General features: G+C 36.2%; 1 protein-coding gene and 1 non-coding gene across 2 annotated transcripts in view; one reads left to right on the forward strand and one right to left on the reverse strand.

Annotated features, from left to right (window-relative positions):
• The window catches only part of LOC124219839 (protein cortex), a 245,072-nt gene extending 227,244 nt beyond the window's left edge, over window positions 1-17,828 (forward strand). The window contains exon 13 of the mRNA XM_046628004.2: window positions 17,758-17,828. The gene's annotated coding sequence lies outside the window, so the exon portion shown is untranslated. The remainder of the gene's footprint in view (window positions 1-17,757) is intronic.
• TRNAS-CGA (transfer RNA serine (anticodon CGA)) lies at window positions 6,687-6,768 on the reverse strand. Its single transcript has one exon. It is a non-coding gene; the product is annotated as a tRNA-Ser (tRNA).
• Window positions 17,829-18,546: the final 718 nt, after the last annotated feature.

Raw genomic sequence — 18,546 nt, forward strand, 5'->3', positions numbered from 1 at the left:
TGTCCAGCGTTTTACTACACCTTAACAATAGATTAAAAAAACAAAAAAAAACCTAAGAATAATAACTATTAAAAAGAAATGTAAATGGACCGATATATTTTTATATTATATATTTTTATACATTATTCTTATTTTAACAGAAGTTCAAGTATAAATTAACCCTATAACATACAAGTCGTTGACCTCATATAGGATGTGCTAATAAATATTGTTCTTGTTGTCGTTCGTGTACAGTTGGTAAAAAATGCTCTATCAGACGATGCTGATATTTTTACTAAATCTGAGAATCCATCCAATCGTCGGTTAGTAATTATTTTAAGTAATACGTGTACTCACCCAGTCCAACGGTGTTCATTTGTTTTCGTTTCAATTTTGCCTGCTCCGTATTAGCTCTTTTCTCATTTTTTGATTATTTATTAATTTTTTTTTTTTTTGTTAATCCTCCCCCACCATGATTGCAATCGTTTATCATAAGCGCGCCCGTTTAACCCGCAGCGAAGGAGGAAATGCAAACATCCATAAATAATTACTGCACTTGGCCAACAAGTCGACAGCCAGCGCGATTAGTCATCAAAGTTACAGTCGTAATGAACTCGGTGTAATAACATGGACAGGAAAACCCGTCCACTCTATGAAAGTGATAATTGAAAATCGCACCACAAGTGGTATAATATTGTACACGACTGTTACCGATTCATGATTAAACTTCTGTAAAACTTGAAGCTTTTATCGTCATTGCGTATGTTGATTGCAATTTTTTCGCTATTACATTGCAGCGTTTTTTTCTTTTTTTTTTATACAAATATATCCGCTGAATATGAGATTTACAGGGCGGGCCGAAAAAAAAAAGACGGGATCGTTTTGAAACGTGAATAAAATCCGAACGCGTTGACCGATTTCCAAAAATATCGTTTATAGTCAACAGTTTCGAGTGTGGACATTCTTGATAATGGATACCGAAAACAGAATTTTTACTTTGAAGCGAGCGTTTTGATTATAATTTTACAAGAAACGTTTCATGTCATGTGAATCAAAAGCTCGGAGAGTTTAAAAAATGCCAGAATTTATCTTCGAATCACGATTTCAGAAGGAAATTGAGTTGTGAACATTTTTTGATACTGAGTTTTTTCAGTCTGCCGGCAACTTTTTCAAAACCTGTTTTTCAAGCGCGTGTATTCGAACAACGAATCAAGATTTCCCAGATTTTTAAACGCGAAATGAAAAATTCGTTCTTTTACTTTCGAGAAAAAAAAGTTTTCTAACATCTGTCAACACGTTTGGCTTTTATTCACGTTTCGGTTTTTCAGCCCACCCTGTTTAAATTTTTGTGGTTTTTTCAGTGCTGCTTCCTCACGAAACTGTTGTTTATGATAAAAAAACAAATCTTCTGAAAATTTGATCTCGATCGGATAAGACTCAGAGGTCCTACTTTCGAATTTTCGTTTTTACATTGAAATGACACGTAGAAAAATGCTTAACTTAACTCAGGGTTGATTTTGCGTGAAAATATAGACGATGATGAAAAATATCAAGTGACCTTTTTCGCAGGTAACAATATTTAGTACAAAAAGGATCTCCGGATATTTCATTCAATTTTTCATATTTTGAGAATTATTGCGACTGAAATCTGAGAAAATTGTAAATTCAAAATCAATCGTATTAAATTCAGAGAAAACGAAAGTTTTTATAATTTTTCATTTTACGTGAGTTAAGACAAACATTTTTCACGTGTTATTTCAATGTAAAAACGAAACCTCGAAAGCGGGACTTTTGAATCTGATCCAATCGAGCTGAAATTTGCAGGGGATTTGGTTTTCGTCGTAAACAATAGTTTTATGATGAAGCAGCACTGAAAAAAACATTATTTTTTTTTTTTTTGGGTGAACCGCCCTAACATATATATGATGTAATCTGTACAGGCGTAAAAGTTTCAAGACTGATATATGAACTACAAATGTTGCGCGAGTGGATCTCTGAAAATTGATTCCTACCGTATGTACATTGTACATATGGTTTATGTTTTACGGATGTATTATACATTTATGTATATTGCATATACCTTTGCACGTGTATTGTAATAATGCCTACGGCTTAACTGTAATAGAAGCGCTTGCAAGGACTATAGGCGAGTCCTACTTTCGAAATGAATTATGCCATACGGTACAACCTAATGTTACGTGGATAATAAACCTGTAGGTATATTATTCCGTTATGTAAAATTCATCCCATAATCCGAGGACCAGATATATATACACAGTATATATATATATATATATATATATACACACACAGAGCTCTTCCGGTGTTCAGGCATAATTAATTCATTCAAATATTCACCGAGTGTAAATTTTTCGACGGTAAGTATATCGCTTTGATAACCAAAAACTAATACGGAAAGAAGACGTTTCTTCTAGGTGAAATCATTTCAACGACGATATTTTTAAGGGTCAATTTACGATCCGAATAATGAAAATAATATTTTCTTTAAATTTTTGGAAAACTACTCAAAACGTGAAAATCAGACGAAATTTTTTCGAAAGAATCGTTGAAACTGAACGCAGATCGATACGCCGAGAGATTATTTGAAACTTTTATAACCTCCTGCGAGGTTGCAAATTTCGATACCTGCATAATCGATTATTAAACTAAAATTTGTCGAAAAATCTTGATCGTAGTTGTTTAAAAATTTCGTACCGTTGAATATGCACTCGCGATCGGTAGTGTAACCAGGATGGAACAAAATTGCCAATTGCGGTATTCAGTTTTAAGTTCGTTCTTGTTAGCAAAAATTGACTAACTAAAAAAATTTTGTACCTCCAATCATCGAACAAAAATTTCCGCGTAGCGTGCAAACGCTTTGAACATTTCCTGTGGCGACAAGAATAAAAGAAAATGCAAAGAAAGTGTTGCAAAAAAAAAAAAAAAGGAAAAAACATATAAATAAAAATAAAACGAACCCTTTATTCTTATCAAGAACAATCGCCATACATATTATTTATTTACCATACGGGATCACACACGGCATGTGTTCCGGTAAGTTGGTGCAGTTACACCGCGGCTTTGCCTTAGCCCACGTGACACAAGGCCGTGCGATTACCTTGATCTCCGTTCTCTCTCCTTCTCCCCTTCTTTCCTTCTCTCATTTTCTCCCTCTCTCTCTCTCTCTCTCTCTCTCTCACGGTCTCCCGCAAGTAACGTCGACGAGTCTTGAGCCCAAGTCTCCAGCATCCGGCAGGAAATATCCCGGGAATAGGAAAAAATAATTTCTGAAAAACAGAAATTTGAGAATTATTTCTTTTTTTTTTGCAAATATATATCTTGAACGGGGAAAATGTTATCGTTTATTTAGAAAAAGTAACGAGGAGGAGAAAAATCGATTCATTTCTGGTGGAAGAGGAAGTTGAAATTGAACGGTACGTAGGAATTTTTCATGCCCATCATTTTCGTTGTAAAATTCTGTAAGTTTTAGATTTTTTCAATCTAGCTGTTTCTGAGATCATGGCTAAAGCTTGTCGGATAAATCGACATTTTTCTGAATACCCGTATTTCGGATTCTAGAGTTTTGAAAACGTAAAGATTCGTAGAAATTTGAGAAAGTGATTTTTGACCGAAAGCAATAATTTTATCGTGCCATTAGAGATGATAAGAATTAAAAAAATGTATCCCGGATATTTTTTTGAAACTATGAGATTTCGTTTTAATATCAATCTGTGTATTCGTTATACATATCATAATCTACTTGGTGTAAGTCTGCAGTTAGGGATGATTCGGTGATGGGATTTAATTTCTACGCGATTCGTTTGTAGAAATCAATGCCATTTCCATCTATTCCCAGTCATTTTCCAGCGTTCTAAGCAATTCCCAGTGATTACCGGTTTGGACGGAATCGTAGAGCATCGTAAACCAGTCACTCAAAATCGTTGCGAGTCAATGAAAATGACTCGTTGAACTAGAAATGAACAATAATCGCACAACGCAGCGCACTATTCTCTCGAGGTCGATGGTAATGAATGAAAACGAGTTCTACTAATTTCATGATTTCCAACGCTCATAGCCGTGGGATTTCGCTGAAACTGGATTGTGCTTTAAAGTGATTTGCAATGATTTAAAACGATTCCAGGTATTCATTCCGCGATGAATGATTCCCAAGAACACTCAAATCGTTAAATCTGCAATTCCCCTTTTACTCGCAATTTCATTTCCAGCTGTCAATTCTGCGATCTTCGCGATTCTATGGACCCAGCAAAGTGGTAGTCACACTTTTCTATACCTAAGACAAAAAAATCCGGTATGCGGCCGGTCGGTCAGTATATTTTACAGTTACTGGACCCCCGATGCGTCCGGATGGAAAGATGTAGAACCGCGATGTCGGGCGCGAGGTAAAGAAACTGTAAACTCGGTTCTCCGCGGGGTTTTTCATCCATCTTCGCGAGCACATCTCGCGGAGATGAGATTTTGTCGCAATTATACAATCACGAATTCGACGGATCGCGGAAAAAATTTAACCCTTTTAGTCACGCGTTATTGTGCCGAGTAAACTTTTATATCAAGATAGTGTTCCACGATTTTTGGACTCCCTGATTACGAATCTTGAATCAGCCTCCAAAAATTCAATATTGCGGATCTAATATGGCGGAAAAAAAATTTCAAATTTGATCGAATGCGGTAAAAAAACTATATGCAAGGGAATTTTTATAATCTGCACTCAAAAAAATATCATTTGTTACAGTAACTAGAAAAATTGAGTAAAACAGGTATCGATGGAAAAGTAACTTTCATTTTCTACTTAGAACTATATTTTTCGATTTGTGTAATCAATAAGTTGAAAAATTCCTGGACAGAGTTTTTTCTCCGGATTCGATCGAATTTGAAATTTTCGTCCGCCGTATTGAATTTTTAAGTCCAATTTCAGATTCCTAATCAGCGACCCTGAACACTTGCGTTGAAAAGTTCTGTATAATAAAAAAAAAAAAATTGATATCAAATAGATGGTAAGAATACTGACCACTACGACTCAAAAAGTTAATCTCATTTTTTCGAACAGCTCCATCCAAATTCTGCAATTCTATATAAATATTTGTTGCAGAAGATTTTTATAAATAATTATATGAAATTTCTAACAATTTCACAGATTTCAAATTTGGATCAAATGCTTGATTCCGAACACCGTGATTTCGTTTTTTGCATGCATAAAGTTCAGTTTCAATTGCAGCACGCGAAATGCAACGCTTTTATGAACATTACGCATCCAGTTCGTGTGAATAAGGACAAACTACGGGGAATCTAAATTCGGTACGTAACAGGGAGGAAAACGCGAATTATTTACACGTGATGTGTCATGTCGGATTAACATTCGCGAAACGCGTCGCAGGATGTTGATAAATGGCAATATATTCGCGTGCAGGTGAAAAAATCGAGATGAGAAATCTGACAAACGATCATCGTTGCGCGGAATGGATCGCAAGATTAATAACAGGGATAAAATACCGTTTCAAATTTGAATCGAAAAACTTGGATGTCAATTTTCGTTATCACTTTAGGATTTGTAGCGAGATTTTGTCGTTGCCGCGATTCATTATCAATATCGGACCGATTCGTCGATCGACGATAAATTAATTATAAAGATTTAAATTGGATAAAATAGGAAGATAAGCGTGGGCGGGAAATCATTCCATATTCAGAATTACACTTATGCTTTTGTGGAAAAAGATATAGAGTACAATCTGTCAAAGATAAAAATCTGTGAGATCTTGAATCTTGAAAATTATTATCACGCTTACGTTTCACGACTATAAATGGTTGTGTTCTTTTCTTTTTTTTTTTTTAACGAAAATTCAATCTCGATTCAAAACATCACGCCATACGATCTGTATAACTGCGGGTGTGTAAATATATACATTATATATACAACATCACGTCACGTATCTGCGTTTTAAATACTTAAGTCATTTTCCGCGGTTAATCGAAAAGATATTGCAACTTTCACCCGAGCATGGTGTACAAGGTACACGTACCTCGATTTATACGTGTATACAGAATGCGTGAATAGAATCAACACGTACGCGCGTACGCTTACATTTTGATAATATTGGTACGGTGGCTGAATTTGATTTAGAACGCTTGCGAGGTAATTGAAAATCATCATGCAGCCGCGTATATGCCCAGAGACATAAAAGGTGGATCAAGCGTTCAATTAACGCCTCAAAAGTCGCGATATAACGCACACTTCAAACACCTGTAAACATACATTAATGTATATTAAGTGTTCCAGGCACTTACGCTCGTTTCTATTTATCAATTATCATCCAAATGACAGAGGCTGTTTAAAAGTTTGCTTTCACGCCGAATGTGAATACATCATCATTCTTACTCAACGTCTATGAGTTTTTTTTGTTTTTTTTATTTTTGTATCAACGTTGTTGTTCTTCTTCTTCTTCTTCTTCTTCTTCTTTTCATTTTTTATTTAGAAACGTACCTGTGCAACGAAGTACCTTACCGTATACGTATTACGAGTAATACGTTATTATAGGTACGCGTTCGACAGATCTGACTTGGCGTGTATCGAGTAATTAGTTTTCGATCGAACGGAACATGCCGGAATAATTACGCGTAACGTTTTAATTAGGCTTCGCAGCGACGAGTCGCTTAGTGCAATTAACGAGTAAAGATTATGAAAAAAAAGCTCCCGCAGCCGGTAGGATTCGAACCTACGCTCCCAGAGGGAATCTGATTTCGAGTCAGACGCCTTAACCACTCGGCCACGACTGCCGTTGTCAAATAAATATTCTTTACACTAGGGGTGTCATCCCCTAAACGATCGAATCCCGAACGTTGTTGGCGCGATTAGAATCGATTCGAATCAGCGCCGCTGATACAAAGGTAGGAAAAACCGACTGGCTGATATTTATGTCGCGAAATATTGTCACCTGAAACGCTGAAAAAACTGGTGCATTCGATGAAAATCGTTTGTTTGGACAAAACAAATTACTCACTTCCCGTGGATGATCTTTTCTTTGATCATTATTGACGAATATTGCCCGCAACTCAGGGACGCGATAAGATTCGCTCGTTTCTAGGTGGGTAAAATATCGAAAAAGGTACACTGAGAATAATTTCACTTGTTACAGTAACTAGTAAAATTGAGTAAAACAGGTATCGTTGGGATTACGAAAAACGAGGTACGCCTAATCATTTTGCGTTATCGTCGATCCTTTTTTGGTCATTGCAACGCGAAATCAGTTTCTGAGGTTTACTCTGCTTTTTTAGTTAAACAAGGCTTTAACGTCAATTTACCGTTGCACGAGTATTAAATTTTTGCAACAATTGCAAGAAAATCTAGTAAAAGTGATCGTTATGAGAAAGAATAGTAACGGATAGAAAAGTAATTTTCACTTTCTACCCAGAAGTATATTTTTCGATCGTGGTAAAAAATGAAAATAGTCAAGGACCGAGCGGTAACCGGAAATAAAAATTTCTCTCAGTGCACGAGTAAAATTCCACTGCAAGCGAAATTAAACGCCAAAACCTGCACGACTACGTCTCGACGACGGTGACGGGACTTTCTAACGGGGTTCTTTTATAACGGGCCGATAGATTCTGAAATGCTCAAATACATGCGCAGTGGAAGAAACGTACAAACACGCATACACGCATAGATAGATGGATACGACATTGGATTTTAACAAAGGAGTGTAATTTTGTAAGGTGACGATGCAGATACTCGCCCCGATTACACCGTCTCACCGCAATATTATTCCCGTCGCGGCTGCAACGGCTATCCACAAACAAACTCGATTATGTATTAACAATCAGTCGCAATTAGCTGCAGGCTTTGTAGAAAATCGTATAACCGTTTTCATAGGCCGCTTTAATTGATCTCCCGTCGTTAATGTGGGACACTTGGTGAACAATGTCGCACATCTTTGGAGAATTTCCATGGTTAATCTTTCCGAAATTTTCGATGACGATCATCGATCCTCGTTCGTGCATTAACGAGGGATAAGGAATCGGAGTGCTCATGGATCCCTGAGGGGCTGAAAGCCAACTTAAGGATGGGCAGGGTTCAAGTTCCGAAAGCGTCTGATTCAGAGTTATTTGGCGGTGAAAGTTGAAGCAAAGAAATTAAACTTGGAAGAAGCGGCAAAGTTTCGAATGATCGGAAACCCGGCGGCTCAGAGTTCTAAAAAGTAAAGTTTCGGATGAGTAAAATTTCGAAAATTGAAATATACTCGGATAGTGTAGTTTGCTCGACGAGTGGGTGGAAAAAATGAGAAAAACGGAAAATCGGAATCACCGGGACTTCGATTGTAAAAATAAGGAAAATCAAAAGCAAAGAAAGATCAAAGTGATGAAATTTCACCGAGCCAGAAATTCACGGAACTGAAAATCTTCGATCATTCGGAATTTCGATGTTTCGGATTCTTAAATTTTCTCATTCTCACAATTTCGGAACTTTGACTTGTCGGATTTGCATCCTTTCTCACTTTCATTTTAAACACCAGTGTAAAATGTCAAATCCATTGTCTACCAAACCGTACCGAATTTATTTTACTTTTAATTTTTCGTGATCTTAAGGACAAATATTGAATCTCAAAAAAATTTGAAGTAAAACAATTCCGTTATTGTTCGGACAATCGCTTTAAAATCTCACCAATGTCTTTAGAATAAAACTGAGAATAATTTGTACGATTTTCATTGACTTTAAGTGTTGCGAAGAGAAAGAACGGAGACCGTGCGTTGACGGGATCGCGGGTAGAAATTTCCGTCAAGGATCATTAAACCGTGTCTAATGACGCGGGTATTGCGGACAACAATCCGAGGGAATTCCATATGATGTATAATAAATATACCGGATGCAGTCGATGATCGTACAAGAACTAACGATATCTCAGATCCGTTTGCCCTCGAGGATATTATGTTATTATACCATAACTGACGCAGATCGCGTCCTTCGATCCTATTCTTGTAAACATTCCGTGTCTCCGTGTTATATCAGCTGCGTTATGAATTTTTATACGGATACCGTTGACTCGTGTTTACGTTACCGTTAATTCCGTCAAAAGTCTGCAAGGCAAAATATTATTGAACGGAGGCTTGGAATACAGATCATAGATCTGAAAATAGAAGAACCGCGATGTCGAATTTGTAAAAACCGTAAAAATTTGATTTGAAAGTTGAAATTCAAAATGTAGAATGCCAAAATCTAAAGTCTTCAGAATTTGTCTGGATAATATATAGAATTGTATACAAATTCTAGATTTTGCCGTTCTATGCTTGAACTTTCGACAGATTTGTTCGATCGAAAATCACTTCAGGTAATATTACAACGATTCTAAAACCATTTCTTAGAAAATATCTAAACGAGATAACGATCGAAAATTCAGCCGACTGAAACAATATCTTGTGTAATACGAGAAAAAAAATATGTACACAGTGTTTGTAAAAGTAGCCTCAAGGGATACCCGGTACATTTTATACTTATAAATTAATCATTTTTTAACTGCGTTAAAATCTGATACACTGTCCGAGAAACCATAATTTTATTCCAATTTAACAGCATGAAAATAGTCAAAGCAATCGCGCAATTTAGTCGCAGCTTTTTCTTCTTCTTCTTCTTATTTTGCATCGGTGTGACTGAATTCGGGCTTTGAAAATTTATCGAAGGGTAAAATTCATGACTCTTTTTTTTTTTTTTTTCTCTTCTCTCACCGACAACCGTCTCAATTTACCAAAATATTCATTCGCGATTTATTATACGATGAAGTTCTGAATATATGAAGGAGCAGCGATGCGGAATAAACTAATCGCAGAACTGGCGCGACTTGGAAAAGCTCGCAACTGATTGCGAGCTTCTGGTTTCAGATATAGGCGAACACGCTGCTCTGTACGGGCGGCGATACCTGCAGCTCATTGAATTTAATCGCAGCTCGGGGTTTTTTGCATCATGAATAATTTCCGCCAGTTTTACAGAGCGCGCATGCAGCGAACCTGCACTCGGGGAGCTTTCGATTGCCTACCGCCTCGAATAAGTTGCAGGCCACAGCTCAACATCGGGCTCAACAGGTTTACGATAAAGATATAGCGGGTCTCATATCTCTAACAAGCCTGCAACTCTCAAATATACGCGCCTAAGCCGAACTCGAGAGGTTGTTGCAAAAAATTGGCGAACATTAGCGCACGCGTGCGCGTCGCAAGTATTCACAATCGCAATTGATTGTAATAATTTTTATCTTTTTTTTTTATTTTTCATCTTTTGCGTATGCGAGGGAAGAAATGTTCAATTGTTTCCGGCACTTGATTGGCCAATAATTAATCGATACTTTTTATTAACTTCGCTATGCGAGATTATAATCGTACATCGAGTGTTTGTCAAGTTGTGATACTCGAAAGCTGGAAAGATACGTATCTTCGAAGAGAAGAAAATATAAAACAATGAAATTGTAACGAAAAGCTTATTGTTGGATGTCGATGCTTTATTATCAGTGTTAAATCAAATATCGCTATTCGTTAATCATAATCAATATCGGTGTAATATTGGATGAAATTAAATATTCAACGGCGCCAACGTGATATAAAAAAATCCGCTTCAGCGAATTCGTATGAAATAGTTCTTTTGAGGAAAAAGAAGCCGTCGTAGAGCGAAATCTAACGAATTATCTACTAGATATTTAACAATTTCAAAACGATTTGAAACGATTTGAAATTTCGGTCGTTCCAATTTTTTTTATTCTTAAAGTGATCTTAGCAGCTTAAGAATACAATAATTTCATAAATATCGAACGTACGATTATTGAAAAAGAAAAAAAAAACCAAATGCTTCAAAAACTATCTTCTTATACTTCAATCGCTCTTGATTTTGAAATTTCGTCGGTAATTATAGTTTACAAAAATTATTCACCTCAAGATAAATAATCCGAATACAATCCCAACGGTAAATAAACGTTCTTGAAAATTTCAGTCTCAATCCGCGTCGTTTCGAAGATAATCGATCTATTCGTAAGTGAAAAACAGACCGCGACATTCGGATAAAACCGTATCTCCAAGTTTCTACAAAAGATCGCGAAAGTTGTAAGAATATATAACAGATACCGATGTTAAAATCATCGAGAGGCAAGATTTTTATCTTCGTAAAACAAAAAGTAATAATTCTCTTTTAACCCAATGAACCGACGAAAAGTAAAACAACGAGTAAAGAAAACCAAAGACGAAAAAAACAAATAAATAAATAAATAAAAAAGAAAAAAAAATCGGCTTATTATTACACCTACTTTCTCTCGTTTATAATCCGAATTGCGAAACCGGGTCAACCGGGATACCGAGCAAAGGGGGAAAAATTCCTTGGGGTAGAGAATGGGCGGAGGGGAAGGCGACGCCGTGAAGGGATCATTGCGGTGTCCCGACGTCCGACGTCGCGACGCCGCCACGCCTCTTTTCACCTACCCGCGCACTTATCGCCGGTGCCGTGTAAACTTTACACGCGTGCAGCAATACGAAATGATATATCACTCGTGCATGTGTGCTACACCCCGATCGAAAGTCTAACGGGCGTATTATTTCTTTAAGTTTACTTGTCTTTGATGTCTGTATTTTTTTTTATTCATTTATTTTTTTTCCCTACTCTCCTTATGCAATGTAATTACCCCGGCTGTTCACTGCTCAAGGACTTTTTGCGATACATATTTCTCGTACGGTTGTTGGGTATTATAAATAATGCGTTGGGCGGTTTTATACGTCGAATGAGAGATAAGAACGTTGCGTATTACATGTGTTATATATATATATATAGTGCACGCGAAACCATGAATTACAATATCAATTATGTGTTATCGGAGATTTTCCTGCAAGGGGAAATGTCGCGTCGATTTTTTACCAGCAACGTGCAAAGGAGAGTTTTTTTTATAACAATTTTGTTATTCCACCATTTATCTCAACGTTTATTCCATGATTTTTGGTGCTTATTGGGAAAGATCCTTGCATCTTTTTTATCTTGTAGCAAGGTTTTTTTTTTTCTGAAACGCGATAAGCGGTTCAATCGTTGATCAACTTGAATCCTGAGATAACGTGGCTTGATTTTCGGCTATAATTATTTTCATCAAAATTCACCTTCGTCAACTGCGTTCGTGTTTTTTCAATTGTTTGAACATTTGAGAAGCTTATTCCGACTTCGATCAGACTTCTTTAATCGTTCGACGTAACGCGGATACACTTTCAAATCACTTGTTCATCAATTACTCTTCTTTTATTCCACTTCTTCGCAGTAAGGTAATTATAATTGGTCACAGTTTACAACGAACGATCGAATATAAACAATTCCAGGTACTCTTAATCTCTCGATATAAATAAATTCGACCGTTGTACAGTCTTTTAAATAATCGCAAACCTCTTGATCAACGTAATTGTTATAATTTACGATACAATTCGGTTAGAGATAGAAAAAAAAAAAAATTAACATTCGACCCGTTCTTGAAGAGTAAACGGGCCTGCCGCAATAAATGATGAAATTGATTTATCCGACCCATTGGTCCCAGAAATGACTGCTACATTTATTACAAATCGCATGTACGTATACATGTATATATATATATACATTTATATATATAATACGGAGAAGGTGGTCAGCGGAGAAAATATAATACAGATCATTTCAGCATTGCGTAATATTTATTCGATCCACTCTCTCTTCAGGTTGAACGCGCGGTGTGCACGCGACAAACAAGTCGCCCGCAAAACTTGTCGCAGTCCGATCAGATCGAAGGGTATGATATACGTGTTACAGTTGCTCAACGGTTACACACCCCGATAATTGAACACGCGGTGGTAAAAAAAGTTGCGAGGGAATGGCAAAAGAAAAAATAAGAAAAAGAAAGGAAAAAGAAAAGAAAAAAAGGAGCACAATTTCTCCGATTTCGCACTTCCCAAACGCTCGTGAAATCGTTGATTAAATTCTAAACGCTGACGGGGAATGAGAAGAATTTAATTCGTTACTACGGTAATTTGAAAATTGTAGTAAAATAATCGTGCAGGCAAAAGAAACAATAAACTTATCTGTAAAAACACTGTACACGGACAAAGTTGGGAATCTTGTTTGTTGGAGGAATAAAAATTGTGAAAATAAACTAGGAACGAATGAATAAATAAATAAACGCTTTGGACCGTTTCGCGAGTTTGTCCGTTTCGGTGTATGATAATATACGTACGGCAAATGAGATATTTCTCTTGTGGGAGGAGGTGCCGCCCTCGCCTCGAGCAAAGTTTCACTCCAGTGGTCCAGTTCGCTCTCGATCACTCGCCGTGTGAAATGAGCTGCAAAAAGAAAAAAAGGCGGGCAAAAAACAAAGTAGGAAAAATCCATATCTCCAAGATAAAGGATAGGAAAAAAAAAGAATTCTTTATTGCCGGGCATGTATTATACATAAATATATATAATATATATAATATATACCGGGACAATCTCTCGAAACTTGAAAATCAACCGCGCATGCGCGAGTTTTATCGGCTGTTCGTGCAGGCTGGCCAACCCGAGTTTCAGCCGTCAAACTGTTTCTGTAGTTGTCACGAATTTTTGAGGTTAGAATCTCAAATAATTGAGGTAGCGACTCGGAAAGGCTTGGGAAGCATTTGTTATTGGATCGAAAAGTTGATTCTTCAAAGAACGGTCGGAATTCAATGCTCATGCTCTTTGAAAATTTAAACGTACACAGTTTGTGTAAGTTGGTCCGCCTGCATCGCAGACAAGAATATCGCTGCGGATAGATTTCGAAAATTAATTGAATGACGAGATTTTATAGCGGGTGAAATGCATTACTAAAAAAAAAAAACAAAAAAAAAAAATCCCCACAATATTTCGTGAAGAGTCTACTATTTTTCGCTGTTAATGTCGAAATGAGTGAATTATTTTACGCGATTCGAACTTCAACCTTGAATAACTTTTGAAAGAGTTTAGTGATCAAAAAATTATAAGGGATATTTTTTGTAAAACATCAAATTCCCTGCAAAAAGATGTCTCAGATATTTGATTACATTTCCTCGTTACCGAGCTACAAAATTCAGAAATAACTCAACTTATTTTCTCGTGTTAATTAAATGGAAAATCTCTTTCAGGAATCATTAAATAATAATATTAAAGGCTCAAATTATAACAAGCGTCTTACTTCTTCTTTCTACAACTGTTAAACATTTGATTTAAAAAAAAAAAAAAAAAAAAAAAAAAACAAACGGTCGATTTTTTCGGACCAGTCTAACGCTGATTATTATACGTAGTATAATAAAATGGCGAGAGCTGCTCTGAATTTATTTTTACGGTGGTCGAGCAACCTTGACCAAAAGGAAAGCAGGAACGGTATAAATTTCGGCATGCTTAAGTGCCCCGTTACCGTGCGGGAGTCACTCGGTCTATCACTCTCACCTCGGGCAAAAAAGTTCTTTTAATTGCAGCACTGGCACTCGGTTATAAAGTAAGGTTACACGGATCGACGACGGAGAAAAACGGATTGGCAAAAACTTGAGGAAAAGAAGAAAAAAAATAAAATAAAATAAAATTCTAAGAAAAAAAAAGGTGTCAAGACTCTTACGGGGTACGTTTCAAGTGGTTACCTGACTCGGTCCGCGGACTGTCGATTTCAGAGCTAAAAATTATGTCAGGCACCGATTCGTTAGGAGGAGATTAAAATCGGCGGATCGAAAAAAAGGAGAGAAAAAAATACGACGCGCGATCAATCTTTCGGACATTTACAAAAGAAACGTGAATTTTCATAATGCTTACGAACGAATTAAGAGGGCGACTGCGATTGATCGTAACATTTGGAGAAATGAATTTTTTTTAAAAACGGCTTCGCAGAGAATCTTTGTCATATGGATCGATGGGGTGTGTAAATAAATAAAGAAACAATGGTAATTGAAACATGCCGAAGCTGAATAAAATCTACATCTCTGTTACGGCGATAGATTCACGATCTGAGATAATCTTGACACATGCATCGTGCACGGTGCTGTTCTTTTTACTTTTTTTTTTTTTGTTTTTTTATTTATTTTTTTTTTTATGCAACAGCGATATTGCGACGTTTATTCATAATTACAGCATACTGGAAGCCTATGAAAGAGGAAATAATATATATTGTATTATATAGAGGTACTCAGAGTTTCATATATATATATATATATATACATATATATTAGATATATATTTAGATTATTTATATATATATATATATATATATATATATATATATTTATATATAGGTATATATGAGTATGTACATCGTGCGGTCGACTGGCTAGAGATGAAAGTTGGTTCTGCTTCATAGATCTAACTTTCTTGGAAGGAATTTCATTTACTGCAGCAAATAATAAATAATAGCTTAATAACAGACTATTAATTTTGCCGGTGTATCGCCCTTTCGCGAATACATATATATATATACATTTACAAATACATTTACATACGTATAGAGATATGCATAGATGCATTGCCATCTTTCTCCGCGTGTCTGCGTGTCGCGTGTTTGAATCTTCGCTAATCCTCCCACTTCTTCTCCCTCCTATTTTCTCTCTCCGATCTCCGGGTCTTCTTTTTTTTTTTTTTCTTTTTCCTGATTCTTTTACTTCTTTTTCATTCTTGATCACTCCACTTCTAGGCGAGAGTCGGAATATCATCTCGATTGCGCGATGCGGTGCAGCTGCTGCGAATCCTCGCTAATACAGAAACGATTTATAGATTTACATCTCAGAACTGTACTCGGAGAAAAGTTTATGCTTTTTTTTTAAGAGACCGATTTGTAGATTCAATTTGTAGGAAATTTTCTCGTGGGAATAGAATATTTTGTTGTGTATGTATATCGAAATTGATGAGATAATTGTTTTGATATTACAACAAAATTTAACCGAATATAACATACTTACGAATATGAAATCTTAATTTTAATTTATTGTTAGTCAATTTAATGGAATAACACTTTTCAAAACATCGAATACCCTCTGGGAGATTCCAATAAATCGTTTTACACAGTTCACGAAATCTATTCGGTGGACAAAGATTGGTCAAATTTGCGAATTCGCGAGAGCTACTAAACGATTACCGCTATCGAGTAACACGTCACATCGTGAATTGACAAAAAATTTTCTTCAAGTGGCAAAATATTCTCTGTGACAAGTGAAAAATCCTTTCTCGAAAGAGAAGCAAGACGAGCAATTATCAGCATGGGATCCAGGCACCCGTCTGATACAGTCAGGAGAACCAAATCATTCTTGGTCCGATACCGTTGCGTCAGCCTGTCGATTCGCAATCTCATATTTCTTTGTCGTTTTTTGATGTGGAACTTGATTCGCGTAGCATGAATCGCGATCGATCGATCATTTTTCCAGTTACAACGATTAAACAATCATTTTCCGATCCTTGCAAAAGGATTTCACCGCGAAGATCTGATTTCCCAATCGCAACGGAATCTGCGCTATCGCGATGCCGAACCTTTCCTCAGACATTACTAAAAAAATATCTATTCCGTGCACTGTAAAATCAACAGAACTTTTCGGTTGCGTGAAAATAATGTTTCGTCGGATGTGAATTAGGTAACCCTGGAATTTCGTTGCCGAAACCAAAATTTCACGCATAGTACACAGAGGAAGAGGAGAAAAAGGAATAAAGTTTTCCACGAACTTTTATCATTTTCCCCAATATCTCTCTCGAGTGTTTTTTAAAAATTTTCTCCCGTCACTTCGAATATTCGCGATTCTTAATTTTATTTCACGCTGCGACGCTATGCAACGGAGCGGAAAAAAGGCGGAGAAAACAGAAAAACAGAGTTAAAGCAATACGCTGTTCCCCGCTTGACAGCGTCTATGTTGATGCATCGATCGAGTAGTACAGCTGGCAGCTGCAGGAGCACGTAACAACGTATAAATAATAAAGTTCTCTCTCCGTTCCATATCTTTCTTTCTTCCACTTCGCGGCGAACTGAAAATATTATTAGAGCTATATATAGAGCTAATTTTGAACTCTTTCGATAACCAATTTTGCGAGATTTCGAGTTTTCAATTCACGTCGGACATTCCATTTTTTTTTTTTTTCTACTTACACCGTGAATTGGAACCAATTCGTGGTATTGGAATTGTTCGATCAGTTCAATCGATCTCTTCGATTTTAGCATTTTTATTTTTGCATGCGATATAAAAGTTGCAGAAGTTATAGTCTTCTTAATGTGTTTCCTTGTCTGGACACCGAATAATCATGTCCGCGTGTTAATTTGAATAGAGCTGCGTGAATCACTAGTGTGATTTACATCCTTTTCGCTGAACCGATTTCAGTGAATTCAATCGGAATGTGCACAGAGGTTTTTCGGTAAATGTATAGTCAAAAATATCCACGTTATATGCGTCTGCAATTTTTACCTCATCGATAAAGCAATTCCGAATTCGAGTTTGCCACAAGGAAAATTGAGATGAAATACCGCGAATATTAAAAGCGGTAAAAATTGCTCATCAAATTTATTTTAGGTTGTATATTTACAAAAACTTATAAAAAATTGTGTTTAAATCGTTCAAATATTATCCAGTCATAAATAAACTGAGGTAAACCTGCTTTTTTTTTTCTTTCTACAACCAGTTACTTGATTGCGTTTTAACTTTTACAGATGAATCAACGTCGAAATCGAGAGATCGATTTTCATTTTTATGTATTTTTATATATGAATTGATTTAATTTGATTCGAAGGTCGCATTTCACTTCTGGATTTCTAATTTTCCTCGTTTTTCTTTGTGTTTCAGGTAAGTGACATCGATTCTCCTCGATTCTGTGACTCAGGTAAAATTGATCAAATCATTTTACATATTCGTTGTATATTTAAATAAATAAAAATCTGCGCGCTGATTAGCCGTGCGTTTTAACTCTTTCCAGTTTTAATCTCAAGAAAATAAAACTTTCATTTTACATCACGACATTTCACATCTCTCGAAATATTAAATCGATCCTCTAACTATCGAGACTCGCATGTTTTGGCGCATCTGCGGAATGACCGCAACGTACGAGGATAATATGTATACAAATTCCAGTGAATTCAGAGGAGATAGAATATTATTATCGAATTAATTCGAATGAATTAATAATCGTTCGTTATTTACACGCCAAATGTCTTTTTTCTTTAAAAGGCGGAAATTTTTATTCGAGGATATAACAATCTGCAATTGTGAATTCTGACGCATCGGACGATGAACTTCCCAATCACGGCATCGCAAGTTTCCTTCGAGCATTATTAATAAAGAAAAATCATTGCTATTATTACCAATGAAGTTGGTTGACCGGAAATCTACACTTGAACGTTTTATTGATTTTGAATGATCAAGAACAGCTTGGATATCAATGCCACGTGTCAAATCATTTAAAAATTGTAAGAAAATCTGCTGAATAATTCGTTCAAATTTACTCTAGGATTGCACATTTTATTTAAAATACTACTTTGTTTTTCATTAGTAAATTCAATATCAATATTTGCTGACCATAATTAATATCCATGGAATTCTGTAAAACTTTTCTCAACGAAATGAGCAATCTCGGAG

Source organism: Neodiprion pinetum, chromosome 5 (assembly GCF_021155775.2).
Source record: "Neodiprion pinetum isolate iyNeoPine1 chromosome 5, iyNeoPine1.2, whole genome shotgun sequence".
In the NCBI taxonomy this organism is placed as follows: domain Eukaryota; kingdom Metazoa; phylum Arthropoda; class Insecta; order Hymenoptera; family Diprionidae; genus Neodiprion; species Neodiprion pinetum.